A 20,525-nucleotide genomic window follows, 5' to 3' on the forward strand; every position below is an offset into this window, starting at 1 on the left:
TACAGGGGCCCCTTCTGTGACCGCTCCTGAAGGGCCCATATACTGTTCCTGTACAGGGGCCCCTTCTGTATCCGCTCCTGAAGGGCCCATATACTGCTCCTGTACAGGGGCCCCATCTGTATCTGCTCCTGAAGGGCCCATATACTGTTCCTGTACAGGGGCCCCTTCTGTGTCCGCTCCTGAAGGGCCCATATACCGCTCCTGTACAGGGGCCCCATCTGTCTGTGTCTGCACCTGAAGGGCCCATATACTGCTCCTGTACAGGGGCCCCTTCTGTGTCCGCTCCTGAAGGGCCCATATACTGCTCCTGTACAGGGGCCCCTTCTGTCTGTGTCTGCTCCTGAAGGGCCCATATACTGCTCCTGTACAGGGGCCCTTCTGTGTCCGCTCCTGAAGGGCCCATATACTGCTCCTGTACAGGAGCCCCTTCTGCGTCCGCTCCTGAAGGGCCCATATACTGCTCCTGTACAGGGGCCCCTTCTGTATCCGCTCCTGAAGGGCCCATATACTGCTCCTGTAAAGGGGCCCCTTCTGTGTCCGCTCCTGAAGGGCCCATATACTGCTCCTGTACAGGGGCCCCTTCTGTATCCGCTCCTGAAGGGCCCATATACTGTTCCTGTATAGGGGCCCCTTCTGTGTCCGCTCCTGAAGGGCCCATATACTGCTCCTGTACAGGGGCCCCGTCTGTGTCCGCTCCTGAAGGGCCCATATACTGCTCCTGTACAGGGGCCCGTCTGTCTGTATCCGCTCCTGAAGGGCCCATATACTGCTCCTGTACAGGGGCCCCTTCTGTTTCCGCTCCTGAAGGGCCTATATACTGCTCCTGTACAGGGGCCCCACCTGTCTGTATCCGCTCCTGAAGGGCCCATATACTGCTCCTGTACAGGGGCCCCTTCTGTCTGCTCCTGAAGGGCCCATATACTGCTCCTGTACAGGGGCCCCTTCTGTATCCGCTCCTGAAGGGCCCATATACTGCTCCTGTACAGGGGCCCCTTCTGTATCCGCTCCTGAAGGGCCCATATACTGCTCCTGTACAGGGGCCCCTTCTGTCTGCTCCTGAAGGGCCCATATACTGCTCCTGTACAGGGGCCCCTTCTGTATCCGCTCCTGAAGGGCCCATATACTGCTCCTGTACAGGGGCCCCATCTGTCTGTATCCGCTCCTGAAGGGCCCATATACTGCTCCTGTACAGGGGCCCCTTCTGTGTCCGCTCCTGAAGGGCCCATATACTGCTCCTGTACAGGGGCCCCATCTGTTTGTGTCTGCTCCTGAAGGGCCCATATACTGCTCCTGTACAGGGGCCCCTTCTGTATCCGCTCCTGAAGGGCCCATATACTGCTCCTGTACAGGGGCCCCCTCTGTGTCCGCTCCTGAAGGGCCCATATACTGCTCCTGTACAGGGGCCCCGTCTGTGTCCGCTCCTGAAGGGCACATATACTGCTCCTGTGCAGGGGACCCTTCTGTGTCCGCTCCTGAAGGGCCCATATACTGCTCCTGTACAGGGGCCCCTTCTGTGTCCGCTCCTGAAGGGCCCATATACTGCTCCAGTACAAGGGCCCTGTTTGTGTCCGCTCCTGAAGGGCCCATATACTGCTCCTGTACAGGGGCCCCTTCTGTGTCCGCTCCTGAAGGGCCCATATACTGCTCCTGTACAGGGGCCCCTTCTGTGTCCGCTGCTGAAGGGCCCATATACTGCTCCTGTACAGGGGCCCCTTCTGTGTCCGCTCCTGAAGGGCCCATATACTGCTCCTGTACAGGGGCCCCGTCTGTGTCCGCTCCTGAAGGGCCCATATACTGCTCCTGTACAGGGGCCCCTTCTGTGTCCGCTCCTGAAGGGCCCATATACTGTTCCTGTACAGGGGCCCCGTCTGTGTCCGCTCCTGAAGGGCCCATATACTGTTCCTGTACAGGGGCCCCGTCTGTGTCCGCTCCTGAAGGGCCCATATACTGCTCCTGTACAGGGGCCCCTTCTGTGTCCGCTCCTGAAGGGCCCATATACTGTTCCTGTACAGGGGCCCCATCTGTGTCCGCTCCTGAAGGGCCCATATACTGCTCCTGTACAGGGGCCCCGTCTGTGTCCGCTCCTGAAGGGCCCATATACTGCTCCTGTACAGGGGCCCCTTCTGTGTCCGCTCCTGAAGGGCCCATATACTGTTCCTGTACAGGGGCCCCGTCTGTGTCCGCTCCTGAAGGGCCCATATACTGTTCCTGTACAGGGGCCCCGTCTGTGTCCGCTCCTGAAGGGCCCATATACTGCTCCTGTACAGGGGCCCCTTCTGTGTCCGCTCCTGAAGGGCCCATATACTGCTCCTGTACAGGGGCCCCTTCTGTGTCCGCTCCTGAAGGGCCCATATACTGCTCCTGTACAGGGGCCCCTTCTGTGTCCGCTCCTGAAGGGTCCATATACTGTTCCTGTACAGGGGCCCCGTCTGTGTCCGCTCCTGAAGGGCCCATATACTGCTCCTGTACAGGGGCCCCTTCTGTGTCCGCTCCTGAAGGGCCCATATACTGTTCCTGTACAGGGGCCCCTTCTGTGTCCGCTCCTGAAGGGCCCATATACTGCTCCTGTACAGGGGCCCCTTCTGTGTCCGCTCCTGAAGGGCCCATATACTGCTCCTGTGCAGGGGCCCCATTTGTCTGCTCCTGAAGGGCCCATATACTGCTCCTGTACAGGGGCCCCGTCTGTGTCCGCTCCTGAAGGGTCCATATACTGTTCCTGTACAGGGGCCCCGTCTGTGTCCGCTCCTGAAGGGCCCATATACTGCTCCTGTACAGGGGCCCCTTCTGTGTCCGCTCCTGAAGGGCCCATATACTGCTCCTGTACAGGGGCCCCTTCTGTGTCCGCTCCTGAAGGGCCCATATACTGCTCCTGTACAGGGGCCCCGTCTGTGTCCGCTCCTGAAGGGCCCATATACTGCTCCTGTACAGGGGCCCCTTCTGTGTCCGCTCCTGAAGGGCCCATATACTGTTCCCGTACAGGGGCCCCACCTGTCTGTATCCGCTCCTGAAGGGCCCATATACTGCTCCTGTACAGGGGCCCCTTCTGTGTCCGCTCCTGAAGGGCCCATATACTGCTCCTGTACAGGGGCCCCTTCTGTGTCCGCTCCTGAAGGGCCCATATACTGCTCCTGTACAGGGGCCCCTTCTGTGTCCGCTCCTGAAGGGCCCATATACTGCTCCTGTACAGGGGCCCCGTCTGTGTCCGCTCCTGAAGGGCCCATATACTGCTCCTGTACAGGGGCCCCTTCTGTGTCCGCTCCTGAAGGGCCCATATACTGCTCCTGTACAGGGGCCCCTTCTGTGTCCGCTCCTGAAGGGCCCATATACTGCTCCTGTGCAGGGGCCCCATTTGTCTGCTCCTGAAGGGCCCATATACTGCTCCTGTACAGGGGCCTTCAGGAAATGATGGACGGCAGTAGTGTCGTTATATCAGTGGCTGATAACAGCGAGTTGTGCTTGGGTGTGAGGTGATGGCGGAGCTGTGAATTATCTCCACCTAAAATTAGATGCGGGAATATGAAGTCTCGGTGCACACGAGTGCGGCATTACCTGCGGTCTCCGGGGCATCAGCCCGTGCCCTCCATTACCCTCATCACTCTGCTCATCAGCGCCATAATTACCTGAGGGGGCGGCGGAGATAGCGCGGGAAGATGGCGGCCCGAGCAGGAGCAGACATGACGGGGGAGGACGAGAGGAGACCCGAAACAGCTCCGGACACTGTATACTGTGATACTGGGGCTGTATACTGCTGTACTGGTGCTATATACCGCTATACTGTGATACTGGGGCTGTATACCGCTATACTGTGATACTGGGGCTGTATACTGCTCTACTGGTGCTATATACCGCTATACTGTGATACTGGGGCTGTATACTGCTCTACTGGTGCTATATACCGCTATACTGTGATACTGGGACTGTATACTGCTCTACTGGCGCTATATACCGCTATACTGTGATACTGGGGCTGTATACTGCTCTACTGGTGCTATATACCTCTATACTGTGATACTGGGGCTGTATACTGCTGTACTGGTGCTATATACCGCTATACTGTGATACTGGGGCTGTATACTGCTCTACTGGTGCTATATACCGCTATACTGTGATACTGGGACTGTATACTGCTCTACTGGCGCTATATACCGCTATACTGTGATACTGGGGCTGTATACTGCTCTACTGGTGCTATATACCTCTATACTGTGATACTGGGGCTGTATACTGCTGTACTGGTGCTATATACCGCTATACTGTGATACTGGGGCTGTATACTGCTCTACTGGTGCTATATACCGCTATACTGTGATACTGGGACTGTATACTGCTCTACTGGCGCTATATACCGCTATACTGTGATACTGGGACTGTATACTGCTCTACTGGTGCTATATACCGCTATACTGTGATACTGGGGCTGTATACTGCTCTACTGGTGCTATATACCGCTATACTGTGATACTGGGACTGTATACTGCTCTACTGGTGCTATATACCGCTATACTGTGATACTGGGACTGTATACTGCTCTACTGGTGCTATATACCGCTATACTGTGATACTGGGACTGTATACTGCTCTACTGGTGCTATATACCGCTATACTGTGATACTGGGGCTGTATACTGCTCTACTGGTGCTATATACTGCTATAGTGTGATACTGGGGCTGTATACTGCTCTACTGGTGCTATATACCGCTATACTGTGATACTGGGGCTGTATACTGCTCTACTGGTGCTATATACCGCTATACTGTGATACTGGGGCTGTATACTGCTCTACTGGTGCTATATACCGCTATACTGTGATACTGGGGCTGTATACTGCTCTACTGGTGCTATATACCGCTATACTGTGATACTGGGGCTGTATACTGCTATAGTGTGATACTGGGGCTGTATACTGCTCTACTGGTGCTATATACCGCTATACTGTGATACTGGGGCTGTATACTGCTCTACTGGTGCTATATACCGCTATACTGTGATACTGGGGCTGTATACTGCTCTACTGGTGCTATATACCGCTATACTGTGATACTGGGGCTGTATACTGCTATAGTGTGATACTGGGGCTGTATACTGCTCTACTGGTGCTATATACCGCTATACTGTGATACTGGGGCTGTATACTGCTCTACTGGTGCTATATACCGCTATACTGTGATACTGGGGCTGTATACTGCTCTACTGGTGCTATATACCGCTATACTGTGATACTGGGGCTGTATACTGCTCTACTGGTGCTATATACCGCCATACTGGTGATACTGGGGCTGTGTACTGCTCTACTGGTGCTTTATACCTCTATACTGTGATACTGGGGCTGTATACTGCTCTACTGGTGCTATATACCGCTATACTGTGATACTGGGGCTGTATACTGCTCTACTGGTGCTATATACCGCTATACTGTGATACTGGGACTGTATACTGCTCTACTGGTGCTATATACCGCTATACTGTGATACTGGGGCTGTATACTGCTCTACTGGTGCTATATACCGCTATACTGTGATACTGGGGCTGTATACTGCTCTACTGGTGCTTTATACCTCTATACTGTGATCCTGGGGCTGTATACTGCTCTACTGGTGCTATATACCGCTATACTGTGATACTGGGACTGTATACTGCTCTACTGGTGCTATATACCGCTATACTGTGATCCTGGGGCTGTATACTGCTCTACTGGTGCTATATACCTCTATACTGTGATACTGGGGCTGTATACTGCTCTACTGGTGCTATATACCGCTATACTGTGATACTGGGACTGTATACTGCTCTACTGGTGCTATATACCGCTATACTGTGATCCTGGGGCTGTATACTGCTCTACTGGTGCTATATACCTCTATACTGTGATACTGGGGCTGTATACTGCTCTACTGGTGCTATATACCGCTATACTGTGATACTGGGACTGTATACTGCTCTACTGGTGCTATATACCTCTATACTGTGATACTGGGGCTGTATACTGCTCTACTGGTGCTATATACCGCTATACTGTGATACTGGGACTGTATACTGCTCTACTGGTGCTATATACCGCTATACTGTGATACTGGGACTGTATACTGCTCTACTGGTGCTATATACCGCTATACTGTGATACTGGGGCTGTATACTGCTCTACTGGTGCTATATACCGCTATACTGTGATACTGGGACTGTATACTGCTCTACTGGTGCTATATACCTCTATACTGTAATACTGGGGCTGTATACTGCTCTACTGGTGCTATATACCGCTATACTGTGATACTGGGGCTGTATACTGCTCTACTGGTGCTATATACCGCTATACTGTGATACTGGGACTGTATACTGCTCTACTGGTGCTATATACCGCTATACTGTGATACTGGGGCTGTATACTGCTCTACTGGTGCTATATACTGCTATACTGTGATACTGGGGCTGTATACTGCTCTACTGGTGCTATATACCGCTATACTGGTGATACTGGGGCTGTATACTGCTCTACTGGTGCTATATACCGCTATACTGTGATACTGGGGCTGTATACTGCTATAATGTGATACTGGGGCTGTATACTGCTCTATTGGTGCAATATACCGCTATACTGTGATACTGGGGCTGTATACTGCTCTACTGGTGCTATATACCTCTATACTGTGATACTGGGGCTGTATACTGCTCTACTGGTGCTATATACCGCTATACTGTGATACTGGGGCTGTATACTGCTCTACTGGTGCTATATACCGCTATACTGTGATACTGGGGCTGTATACTGCTCTACTGGTGCTATATACTGCTATACTGTGATACTGGGGCTGTATACTGCTCTACTGGTGCTATATACCGCTATACTGGTGATACTGGGGCTGTATACTGCTCTACTGGTGCTATATACCGCTATACTGTGATACTGGGGCTGTATACTGCTATAATGTGATACTGGGGCTGTATACTGCTCTATTGGTGCAATATACCGCTATACTGTGATACTGGGGCTGTATACTGCTCTACTGGTGCTATATAGTGCTATACTGTGATACTGGGGCTGTATACTACTCTACTGGTGCTATATACCGCTATACTGTGATACTGGGGCTGTATACTGCTCTACTGGTGCTATATACCGCTATACTGGTTATACTGGGGCTGTATACTGCTATACTGGTCTATATACCGCTATACTGTGATACTGGGGCTGTATACTGCTCTACTGGTGCTATATACCGCTATACTGTGATACTGGGACTGTATACTGCTCTACTGGTGCTATATACCGCTATACTGTGATACTGGGGCTGTATACTGCTCTACTGGTGCTATATACTGCTATAGTGTGATACTGGGGCTGTATACTGCTCTACTGGTGCTATATACCGCTATACTGTGATACTGGGGCTGTATACTGCTCTACTGGTGCTATATACCGCTATACTGTGATACTGGGGCTGTATACTGCTCTACTGGTGCTATATACCGCTATACTGTGATACTGGGGCTGTATACTGCTCTACTGGTGCTATATACCGCTATACTGTGATACTGGGGCTGTATACTGCTATAGTGTGATACTGGGGCTGTATACTGCTCTACTGGTGCTATATACCGCTATACTGTGATACTGGGGCTGTATACTGCTCTACTGGTGCTATATACCGCTATACTGTGATACTGGGGCTGTATACTGCTCTACTGGTGCTATATACCGCTATACTGTGATACTGGGGCTGTATACTGCTATAGTGTGATACTGGGGCTGTATACTGCTCTACTGGTGCTATATACCGCTATACTGTGATACTGGGGCTGTATACTGCTCTACTGGTGCTATATACCGCTATACTGTGATACTGGGGCTGTATACTGCTCTACTGGTGCAATATACCGCTATACTGTGATACTGGGGCTGTATACTGCTCTACTGGTGCTATATACCGCCATACTGGTGATACTGGGGCTGTGTACTGCTCTACTGGTGCTTTATACCTCTATACTGTGATACTGGGGCTGTATACTGCTCTACTGGTGCTATATACCGCTATACTGTGATACTGGGGCTGTATACTGCTCTACTGGTGCTATATACCGCTATACTGTGATACTGGGGCTGTATACTGCTATAGTGTGATACTGGGGCTGTATACTGCTCTACTGGTGCTTTATACCTCTATACTGTGATCCTGGGGCTGTATACTGCTCTACTGGTGCTATATACCGCTATACTGTGATACTGGGACTGTATACTGCTCTACTGGTGCTATATACCGCTATACTGTGATCCTGGGGCTGTATACTGCTCTACTGGTGCTATATACCTCTATACTGTGATACTGGGGCTGTATACTGCTCTACTGGTGCTATATACCGCTATACTGTGATACTGGGACTGTATACTGCTCTACTGGTGCTATATACCTCTATACTGTGATACTGGGGCTGTATACTGCTCTACTGGTGCTATATACCGCTATACTGTGATACTGGGACTGTATACTGCTCTACTGGTGCTATATACCGCTATACTGTGATACTGGGACTGTATACTGCTCTACTGGTGCTATATACCGCTATACTGTGATACTGGGGCTGTATACTGCTCTACTGGTGCTATATACCGCTATACTGTGATACTGGGACTGTATACTGCTCTACTGGTGCTATATACCTCTATACTGTGATACTGGGGCTGTATACTGCTCTACTGGTGCTATATACCGCTATACTGTGATACTGGGGCTGTATACTGCTCTACTGGTGCTATATACCGCTATACTGTGATACTGGGACTGTATACTGCTCTACTGGTGCTATATACCGCTATACTGTGATACTGGGGCTGTATACTGCTCTACTGGTGCTATATACTGCTATACTGTGATACTGGGGCTGTATACTGCTCTACTGGTGCTATATACCGCTATACTGGTGATACTGGGGCTGTATACTGCTCTACTGGTGCTATATACCGCTATACTGTGATACTGGGGCTGTATACTGCTATAATGTGATACTGGGGCTGTATACTGCTCTATTGGTGCAATATACCGCTATACTGTGATACTGGGGCTGTATACTGCTCTACTGGTGCTATATAGTGCTATACTGTGATACTGGGGCTGTATACTACTCTACTGGTGCTATATACCGCTATACTGTGATACTGGGGCTGTATACTGCTCTACTGGTGCTATATACCGCTATACTGGTTATACTGGGGCTGTATACTGCTATACTGGTCTATATACCGCTATACTGTGATACTGGGGCTGTATACTGCTATACTGTGATACTGGGGCTGTATACTGCTCTACTGGTGCTATTTACCGCTATACTGTGATACTGGGGCTGTGTACTGCTCTACTGGTGCTATATACCGCTATACTGTGATACTGGGGCTGTATACTGCTCTACTGGTGCTATATACCGCTATACTGTGATACTGGGGCTGTATACTGCTCTACTGGTGCTATATACCGCTATACTGTGATACTGGGGCTGTATACTGCTCTACTGGTGCTATATACCGCTATACTGTGATACTGGGGCTGTATACTGCTCTACTGGTGCTATATACCGCTATACTGTGATACTGGGGCTGTATACTGCTCTACTGGTGCTATATACCGCCATACTGGTGATACTGGGGCTGTGTACTGCTCTACTGGTGCTATATACCTCTATACTGTGATCCTGGGGCTGTATACTGCTCTACTGGTGCTATATACCTCTATACTGTGATACTGGGGCTGTATACTGCTCTACTGGTGCTATATACCGCTATACTGTGATACTGGGACTGTATACTGCTCTACTGGTGCTATATACCGCTATACTGTGATACTGGGACTGTATACTGCTCTACTGGTGCTATATACCGCTATACTGTGATACTGGGGCTGTATACTGCTCTACTGGTGCTATATACCGCTATACTGTGATACTGGGACTGTATACTGCTCTACTGGTGCTATATACCTCTATACTGTGATACTGGGGCTGTATACTGCTCTACTGGTGCTATATACCGCTATACTGTGATACTGGGGCTGTATACTGCTCTACTGGTGCTATATACCGCTATACTGTGATACTGGGACTGTATACTGCTCTACTGGTGCTATATACCGCTATACTGTGAAACTGGGGCTGTATACTGCTCTACTGGTGCTATATACTGCTATACTGTGATACTGGGGCTGTATACTGCTCTACTGGTGCTATATACCGCTATACTGGTGATACTGGGGCTGTATACTGCTCTACTGGTGCTATATACCGCTATACTGTGATACTGGGGCTGTATACTGCTATAATGTGATACTGGGGCTGTATACTGCTCTATTGGTGCAATATACCGCTATACTGTGATACTGGGGCTGTATACTGCTCTACTGGTGCTATATAGTGCTATACTGTGATACTGGGGCTGTATACTACTCTACTGGTGCTATATACCGCTATACTGTGATACTGGGGCTGTATACTGCTCTACTGGTGCTATATACCGCTATACTGGTTATACTGGGGCTGTATACTGCTATACTGGTCTATATACCGCTATACTGTGATACTGGGGCTGTATACTGCTATACTGTGATACTGGGGCTGTATACTGCTCTACTGGTGCTATTTACTGCTATACTGTGATACTGGGGCTGTGTACTGCTCTACTGGTGCTATATACCGCTATACTGTGATACTGGGGCTGTATACTGCTCTACTGGTGCTATATACCGCTATACTGTGATACTGGGGCTGTATACTGCTCTACTGGTGCTATATACCGCTATACTGTGATACTGGGGCTGTATACTGCTCTACTGGTGCTATATACCGCTATACTGTGATACTGGGGCTGTATACTGCTCTACTGGTGCTATATACCGCTATACTGTGATACTGGGGCTGTATACTGCTCTACTGGTGCTATATACTACTATACTGTGATACTGGGGCTATATACCGCTATACTGTGATACTGGGGCTGTATACTGCTCTACTGGTGCTATATACCGCTATACTGTGATACTGGTGCTATATACCGCTATACTATGATACTGGGGCCGTATACTTGTGCTGTATACTGGTGATACCGGATCTGTATAGTGCTATACTGGTGCTGTATACCGTGATACTGGGGCTATATACCGCTATACTGGTTATTCTAGTGCTGTATACTGGTGATACTGGGGCCGTATACCGCTAAAATGGGTCTGTATACTGCTCTACTAGTGCTATATACCAAGAAAAAGGAGGCAGCACGATCTGAGAGTGGCATCAAATAAGTGTAAATTCACAGACTTATTCCAACTGTACTATAATACAAAATGAGATATTTAGCAAATAATTGATCAATTCTTTGAGCCACCCCTGCCAACGTCACGGCAAATCTCAATAGGGGGGTCCTACTCTAGATTACGTATTTCATGTGCCATGCGGCCTCCTAGATAAAATTAAAAGCAGAACCATAATGGAGCACACATACCTGTAACCTGTATATAGCCGCTTCTATGTTGCAATATAATAGTGCTATATACCACTATACTGGGGCTTTATACTAGTGATGTATACTGGTGATACTGGGGCTGTATATTAGTGCTCTTGGGCCAGGGGCCCGTGTGCTGCTGGGTCGGGGGCCCATGTGCTGCTGGGTCGGGGGCCCGTGTGCTGCTGGGTCGGGGGCCCGTGTGCTGCTGGGTCGGGGGCCCGTGTGCTGCTGGGTCGGGGGCCCGTGTGCTGCTGGGCCGGGGGCCCGTGTGCTGCTGGGCCGGGGTCCGTGTGCTGCTTGGCCGGGGGCCTTGTGCTGCAGAACTGGTGTAGCCACCGCAGCAGGGTAACTGGGCAGAGCCGGGCAAAGCGCCAGAATTGGAGCATCTAATGGATGTGCCACTTATGAAGCAGCTACGAGCTGCTATTTTAAGGCTTGGAAGAGCCCAATAACCATGGCCTTTTCCATCCTGATTAATACCGGCTGTGATGGTGGGATATGGTGGGTTGTGCTTGTTCAGATGTTGGGAGTGTTGCCGTGTGTGTACATTGTCCTGTCTCCAGGTTAATCACTCCCTGCACTGCTTCTGTCCAGTGGCGTACCGTCAATAGAGGCAGGACACGCTACTGCTATGGGGCCCGTGACCTGAGGGGGGCCCCCATGATGGCTTCCCTGTAGTGAATACGTTTTCCAGTTTGGGGCTCCCTCTTGTGGTCAGTGCTGGCGGTGCAGTTGATGTGTGGAATGAGAGCCACACACCTGTGAAGGACTGGCAATCAGGGTCAGACTGGGACTATATAACTGAGTAGTTTTATCTTGTCACTTGCCGGTGCTCAATGTCTCCTGTGTGTTAAGGACATTCTGTAACCAGCCCTGCTCACTTCCAGAACTCCTCTCAGATAAGTGGTCTTTGGGCCTCTGCTGTTTGTTTCCACTTTCTTGGTGTTTTTCTGCTTTGATAGTAATGCTTGATTCCTATTTTGTCTGTGTGGAGTTCTTAGTGTAATGGGATCATTCCCTGCTAGGAGTGTCTATATACTTAGCTCCATTATTCTGCTATGTATTGTGTTTGTCATGTTTGGTATTATTCAGTCTCTCATCTGTATTAGTGTTTTTGGATCACAATAACATCTGAGTGCTGATACAGTGGGGGAGAGGTTGTGTGACCTCAGGATTTTTCCATATCAGAAGTGCTGGTATATATTAGGGTTTTTACGGCTGCAGACAGTTGCTCATTCCTATCCTTTCCTATAAAGATAGTTTGGGTCTCACCTTTGCTGAATCTGTCTTTTCTAGCTTTGTATTGTGTTTTTCTATATCACCGTAGCCTTTACATGTGGGGGGCTATCTATCTATCTTTGGGGACTGCTCCGAGGCAGATTAGCTTTCTTATATTTCTATCTGTGAGATTATTTAGTTCTCCGGCTGTGTCGAAGCGTCCAGGTCATCATAGGCTTGTCCCACAGCTACTTCTAGTTGTGTGTCAGGATTAGGTCTGCAGTCCGTTAAGGTTCCAGCCACTCTGTTATCTTTTGGGATTCCGCATGTTTTGATCCTCCGCGGTCCCTGAATCATAACAGTAGCTCCGGCCTCACCTAGATTCCAGGGTACTCAAAAGAAGGGGGAAAAAAGTGTCAATTTTTTTTCTTGTGTGTTTTTCCTCTTTGTCTCTGGGTGCTGTGGAGGATCTTGTGCTGTGGGGGATCTTGTGCTGTGGAGGATCTTGTGCTGTGGGGGATCTTGTGCTGTGGGGGATCTTGTGCTGTGGGGGATCTTGTGCTGTGGGGGATCTTGTGCTGTGGGGGATCTTGTGCTGTGGGGGATCTTGTGCTGTGGGGGATGTCACACAATTATCTGAGCGAGTCGAGCAGCTTACGTCTCAGGGTAAGTGTCACGCTTCCCGGTCCCCGTGGCCCGCTCCCCGTGGCCCGCTCCCCGTGGCCCGCTCCCCGCTCCCTGGCGGCATCCCCGGCTCACCACTCCGGTTCCGGCCTCCTCTTCCTCGCCTGCGCCCTCCATGCGTCCAGCTCCACGCTCCCGGCGCTCCTCTGCGACGTGGGACACTCAGCTGGGCACCCCTGCTTTCCCCTGCACCGCTCTCTGGACTGGCTTCTGGCACACGGGCCTTGCGCATGCGCATTAGGGCGCGCGCGCGGTCATTGACCCTTTCTTAAAGGGCCAGCACCTAGAAACAGGAAATTGCATAGACAGGTACAGGGTATATTAGGATTCTCTTTCCTGGTGGGCGGGGCCTGTTCTACGTGTTTAGTAAGCTAGGAGTTCAGGTCCCCGTATTGCTGTGTCCTGTATTAACCCCTGTCTGTCTCGCAGAGCCTGTCCTGCCACGCCAGCCGCTCCGAACCACGTCCGTGCCACTACCCTGACGGTGACTTCGGCAGATGTTCCACCACCGTTGCAGCTTCGCCAGTCTCCAGTGCCTGGCTCCGTTTGGTGACCCGTCCCATCGCTCAGCAGGTTCTGGATCCCGCCTGACCCTACAACCCGGCCTCGGACCCTGAGCCTCGTCACCCGGACTACCGTCTAGAATTCCGTGTTCTCAGCGACATCCACCTTCCAGCTCCCCTACGGACTGTCTTGCTACCAATAGTGCTTCGGCTGCCGTGCATCAAGACCCTTGTAACGGGGGCAGGGGGCGCCTCAGGGGGTGTAGTCGGGTCCCCTCGCCTTGTGGGCCGCAGGCTGACCCCCGGCCCGGCCGTCACTAGTAAGACAGGGGTGTTGTTTGTGGGGCAGAGTGTGGGTGGCAGGGACGCGTTCGTGCCGGTACCTGAGTTCTCCGTGACGCCGTTTTCCCTCGGCTCGCCAGCCCCTTCATCAGTTACAGAAAAGAGCCACTGACAGGCAGCTGGTAAACTACGAAACATTTTATTGAACGAGGCTTCCATTTTCTGTGACACTTCTCAGCAGCAAGTTACTTCAGTACTTCACTTTAACGTTACAGATTACGTTCCTTCCTGACGGTTTCCCCTTTTTGCTGACGGTCACTCTCCTTCACCTGCAGGGGACACTTGTTAACCCCCTAGTAGCTGTACTCTGAACCCTGAATTACTGCAGGGCAGATCTAGCACACACTACCGGTTCCGGATGAGTTCCCACTCCTCTTTACACCTTTCAGCATCAAGTCACATCGGTTTACAGGTTACACTTCTTGCTGACGGTTTCCTCTTTCCCCGGTAACTTTCCCTCGCCTGCAGGGGACATGCGTTAACCCTCTAGTAGCTGCACACTGAACCCGGATCTATAGGGCAGATCTAGCACAGACTACCGGCTCCGGATAAGTTCTCACCTCTCCACTTCTTTGCCGGGGAACTAGTTCTCTTGCTTTCTACGAGCGTTCCCGTGTACCTCCACTTCTTTGTCTGCGCACTCACTCTGGCTGCCTGCCACTTTTTACTCACACACTCTGCCCCGTCACCTCAGACTTCTCTCTCCAGTCACATCTCCCTGCCCTCTGCACACTGCCCTCTGCACACTGCCCTCTGCACACTGCCCTCTGCACACTGCCCTCTGCACACTGCCCTCTGCACACTGCTCTGCCTTCAGAGACCTCCCTTCCCCTCCTAGGCTGCCCTGCCCCTCCTTCCTTCCCTGCCACTGTTACCAGGGGAACCACTGCTCTACACTGGCACCTAGTGGGGAAACTGTTTAATCACTACAACAACAGGTAACATTTTACCATTAACATTTAACATTTGCCACCATACTATGTGGCGTCTTCAGGGGGGGGAAAACCGTTCCTTCACTACCAGGGGTCCGACTACCCCTTACACCCTCTGGCGGGGTGACCGGCCTGGCTGCCTCCCCAAGGGAACCCGGTGTACGGTCCAGTGTTTCCACCACCCGGACGTAACAGTAGGGATATATCTGATTATCTCAGAGCGGTCTCTGGAGCCTATGCAGTGTGATATCTCAGAGCGGTCTCTGGAGCCTATGCAGTGTGATAGGTCAGAGCGGTCTCCGGAGCCTATGCAGTGTGATCTCTCGGAGCGGTCTCCGGAGCCTATGCAGTGTGATATCTCGGAGCGGTCTCTGGAGCCTATGCAGTGTGATGTGTCAGAGCGGTCTCTGGAGCCTATGCAGTGTGATATCTCAGAGCGGTCTTGGACCGTTTGGAGTGTTGGACCCCGGTGATGATGCGGCCGCTCCTGACCATCAGGAGGTTTGTAAGTTTTTGGTGTTGCATAATCTGCAGGACATTTTGGTCCTGGGATTCCCTTGGTTGCAGCCCATAATCCAGTTCTTGGGCTTCTTTGTGACTAGTTGGGGCTGCCGATGTGTGCATGGTGATACTCCTGATTTGTCTATTTCATCTCAGACACGGGCGGTCCCTGACTATTTGGCGGATTTCATGGATGTGCTTAATGAGACCGAGGCTGCGTCTTTGCCTCCGCATAGGGACTGTGATTGCACTATTGAATTGGTGCCTGGGTGTAAATTCCCTAACGCACGGCTTTTCAATTTATCTGTGCCTGAACGTGTTGCTCTGCGGACTTACATTAAGGAGTCTTTGGAGAAGGGTCACATCAGACCATCATCTTCCCCTTTAGGCGCCGTTTTTTTCTTTGTGGCCAAGAAGGACGGCTCATTGCGGCCCTGTATTGTCTATCGTCTCCTTAGTAAAATCCCGGTTAATATCAGTATCCGTTGCCTCTGATTTCTGACCTGTTTTCTACAGTGAAGGGGGCTAGTTGGGTTACTAAGCTCCATCTTCGGGGGCGTATAATCTCATTCGTATTAAGCAGGGTGAAGAATGGAAGACGGCGTTTAATACCCCTGAGGGGCATTTTGAGTTCCTAGAGATGCCTTTGGGCTCACTAATGCCCCTTCCGTCTTTCAATCTTTCATGAATGATATTTTCCAGGACTTTGTGGACAAGTTTTTGATCGTCTATTTGGATGACATTTTGTTTTTTCCTGATGACTGGGATTCTCATGTTGAACAGGTTCAGACAGTGTTTCAGGTTCTCGGGGACAATGCGTTATATGTCAAGGGATGGAAATGTCTGTTTGGCGGACAACAGGTCTCTTTCCTTTCTCGCCTTTTCATTGGGGGACACAGACAGTGGGTATTATGGTGTCTCCAGGGGAGGCGTGACACTAGATTGAAAAAGTGTTAGCTCCTCCTCCCACAGCATATAACCCACCTAGGCGGGAACTAGCTCAGTTTTTTCTAGTGTCAGCAGGGAGGCTGACACGTCTGGCCTTGCCCTACCAGTGCCTCAGGCCAGCTTATTTTATTTTTATTTTTTATTTTGTTTTCTTTTTGTTATTCATTCTATTCTTGATAGGGGCAATACCAGGGTGCCTTGCCATCCCCGTTCTCCCCCCACGTACGGGCAGAGGAAACCTGGCGTGCACAAGCCGTCAGTCTTCCCTCGCGCCCAAGTGGTCGGGTCTGCGTACCCCTCCAGACTCCCTGGAAGCACCTCACACCAAGGTAGCTCCAGAGGGCTAAGCAGAGCCGAGCACCTGCTAGCCTTGAGCCAAAGATGCGTCCCTGAGATCCTCGCATCCCAGGACCGACGCGTCTTCAGACGGAGCCAGGAGCAGGTAGGGAGACGACGAGTCATCTGTCCCCTGCATCCAAACCAATGCCCCTACTACCGTGTCACAACAGATCCCGTTGCTGGACCAGGATGTCGTGCAGTCTCTGGATTCTGCTCCGGCCACCGGCCAGGCAGCACCCCCGTCTGATGACGTTCTTCCTGCATGGGCTCTTCTAATGTCTAAAAGGTTAGATGACCTTGTCACTCAGATATCCCAAACCTCAGGCAGCCTTCCCCCGGCTCAGCTCCTTCAGAGGAGCCCCCCTGCTTCATCTGGTCTCTCTTCCCCAGAACGTAAAAAGGCTGCTTCCAAGAGGCGCCATTGCGACCTCTACGCCTCTTCAGACTCGGACGATGGTCAGTCTGACCGAGGTTCCGTGACTTTTAGTAGTCATGATTCTCAAGACTCTGACTCTGATTCAGATGTCCCTTCTGAGTCTAGGCATATAGAAGACACACTAATTTCGGCTGTCAATCACTCTGTTGATTTCTGATCAGCCTCCGGACCCGACTTCTCAGTCGGCAATCAAGCGGGCCAAGAAGCCTCCTAAATCCTTTGCTCAGGATCCGTTTTTTCGGCAAATTATATCTAAACGGTGGGATCATCCTGATAGAAGGTTTAATAAAAAACCCTTCTCTTCATTCGCTTATCCCTTTCCCTCTGAAGTGGTTAAGCCCTGGTTAGTACCCCCCATTGTGGATCCGCCAGTATCCAGGCTGGCTAAACACACGGTCATGTCTGTTTCAGACAATGCGTCTCTCAAGGACTCGTCGGACCGAGCAGTTGATGCTGCGGTCAAATCTATTTTCCAGGCTTCAGGCTCCCCTCTTTGCCCCCTGTTTGCCTTGACATGGGTCGCAAGAGCTATGAGCGTGTGGAGTAGGAACCTGCGCAGGATGCTTCGCTTTTGTAATATTCCTCCGGAGGCTCTTGAGATCCTTGATTTGTTCTCTCTCGCCTCGAATTATTTTCTTCACGGCTCCCTAGATGCAGCTAGTTTGTCAGCCCTATCGGTGGCCAATGCTGTCTTTGCCCCGCAGAGTCTTTTGGCTAAAAATATGGAATGCGGACAGTGCCTCCAAGAAATCCCTGTCCACACTCCCCTTCCATGGCCTTTGTCTGTTTGGAGAATCCTTGGACAAACTCATATCTGAGACAACGGGTGGTAAAAGTACCATTCTACCTCCAAAAGCGGCCTGTATCCAGGAATTTTAAAAAATCTCCTTGGCGCAGGCATCCCTTTCGGCCTGCCCCCCAAAAACCATGAGCCAAAGGATTGTCTCAACGCTCAGATCGAGGATCCGGTCCCTCAAAGGGTTCTTCCTGGCGTTCCCACTCCAAGAAACCTAAACCCAAAGGACCTCGCTCTGTACAGGCCCCCTCAGCATGACTCCTGGTATCCCTCAGATCCGACTCCTGTTTGAGGGCGGCTTCTGCTTTTTCGGGATATCTGGCTAGACCACACTCACGATGCTTGGGTTCGTGAAATCGTCACCTCAGGTTACAAGATCGATTTCCATTCCCTGTCGGCCAACAGGTTTCTGCATTCTCGTCTTCCCAAGTCCAAAACGCAAAGCCAGGCCTTATTTCAGGCCATAGCCTCTTTACAGAAGGCAAACGTTATCATTCCAGTGCCCCTGGAACAGCGCGGCAAAGGTTTCTACTCAAACCTTTTTGTCGTTCCCTAAAAAGATGGCTCTGTCCGCCCTATCTTGGACCTCAAATGGCTGAAGAAATTCGTACGGATTCGGACTTTCCGAATGGAATCATTGAGAGTAGTGCTAGCCGCCATGGAACCTGGAGAATTCCTAGCTTCCATAGACGTTCAAGATGCTTATTTACACATTCCCATATGTGTATCCCATCAACGGTTCCTTCGCTTTGCCGTAGGACACCGTCATTTCCAATTCAGGGCCCTCCCCTTTGGGCTGGCCACTGCGCCTCGGGTTTTCACAAAGGTCATGGCGGCCGTCATGTCGATTTTACACCCCAGAGGCATCCTTGTCGTTCCCTATTTGGACGACCTTCTTGTCAAAGGTAGCTCTCTTCAAGTTTGCTCAGAAAGCGTGCAGATATGCTTAGACGGGCTGTCAAGGCTAGGGTGGCTTATCGACTTCCACAAGTCATCCCTCATTCCTCATCAGCGCGTCACCTTTTTAGGTATGCTGATAGACACGGCCCAGTCCCGGGTTTTTCTTCCAGAGGACAAGAGGTCTTCCCTTATCCGGGCCGCCCAATCCCTCCGCTCTCGCCGTCACACATCCCTTCGGAATGGAATGAGAGTGTTAGGCAAGATGGTGGCAGTCATGGAAGCCGTGTCCTTTGCCCAATTCCATCTGCGCCCTCTCCAACTGGATCTTCTATCCTCCTGGGACAAGAATCCAGCTTCCCTTGACCGGTCAGTCCGCCTATCTCGGGCTGCGCTCAGTTCCCTCGTCTGGTGGACTCAAGCCTCTTCCCTATCTCAAGGGAAGTCCTTCCGCCCTGTCCACTGGCAGGTAGTCACGACGGATGCCAGCCTGATAGGCTGGGGGGCGGTGTTATTCCACCACACTGTTCAGGGACGCTGGTCTCCTTCCGAGCGCTCCCTGCACATCAATGTTCTGGAGATCAGAGCCATATTTCTGGCCCTTCAGAATTTTCAACCCTTACTATTGGGCCTTCCTGTTCGGATCCAGTCAGACAATGCCACGGCCGTGGCTTACATCAACCGTCAGGGAGGAACTCGCAGCAAGGCAGCGATGAAGGAAGTATCCAGGATTCTTCTTTGGGCAGAGAAGCACATACCGATTTATTTCAGATGTTCATATCCCAGGGGTAGACAACTGGGCCGCAGACTTTCTCAGCAGGCAAGGTCTAGCGGCAGGGGAATGGTCCCTCCATGACGAAGTGTTCCATCAGATCACTCTACGTTGGGGACTCCCGGATGTGGATCTCATGGCGTCTCGGATGAATGCCAAAATACGTCCCTTCATATCCCGGTCGAGAGACCCGCTAGCGATTGGCTCCGACGCTCTAGTCTTTCCGTGGGCGCAGTTCCGCCTACCCCACATCTTCCCTCCGTTTCCTCTCATTCTGAGAGTATTCAAGAAAATCAAAGCGGAGGGATTCCCGGTGATCCTCGTGGCCCCGGTCTGGCCCAGGAGAGCCTGGTACCCAGAGCTTCTCCAACTGCTCGGCGACACTCCCTGGCGTCTTCCCGACCGCCTGGATCTTCTGTCGCAAGGTCCAATATTCCACCAGAATACAGCACAGCTGCATTTGACGACGTGGCGCTTGAATCCTTGATTCTAGCCAAATCAGGTCTTTTTTCTAAGGTAGTTCATACCATGCTTAATGCTCGGAAGCCTTCCTCCGCCAGCATTTACCACAGGACCTGGAAGACCTATCTTTCCTGGTGTGACCGTCATAATCGGTCGCCCCTTACCTTTTCAATCCCTAATGTTCTTGCCTTTCTGCAAGACGGTCTGGACTCGGGTCTT

The sequence above is a fragment of the Anomaloglossus baeobatrachus genome, chromosome 4 (genome assembly GCF_048569485.1).
Source record: "Anomaloglossus baeobatrachus isolate aAnoBae1 chromosome 4, aAnoBae1.hap1, whole genome shotgun sequence".
In the NCBI taxonomy this organism is placed as follows: domain Eukaryota; kingdom Metazoa; phylum Chordata; class Amphibia; order Anura; family Aromobatidae; genus Anomaloglossus; species Anomaloglossus baeobatrachus.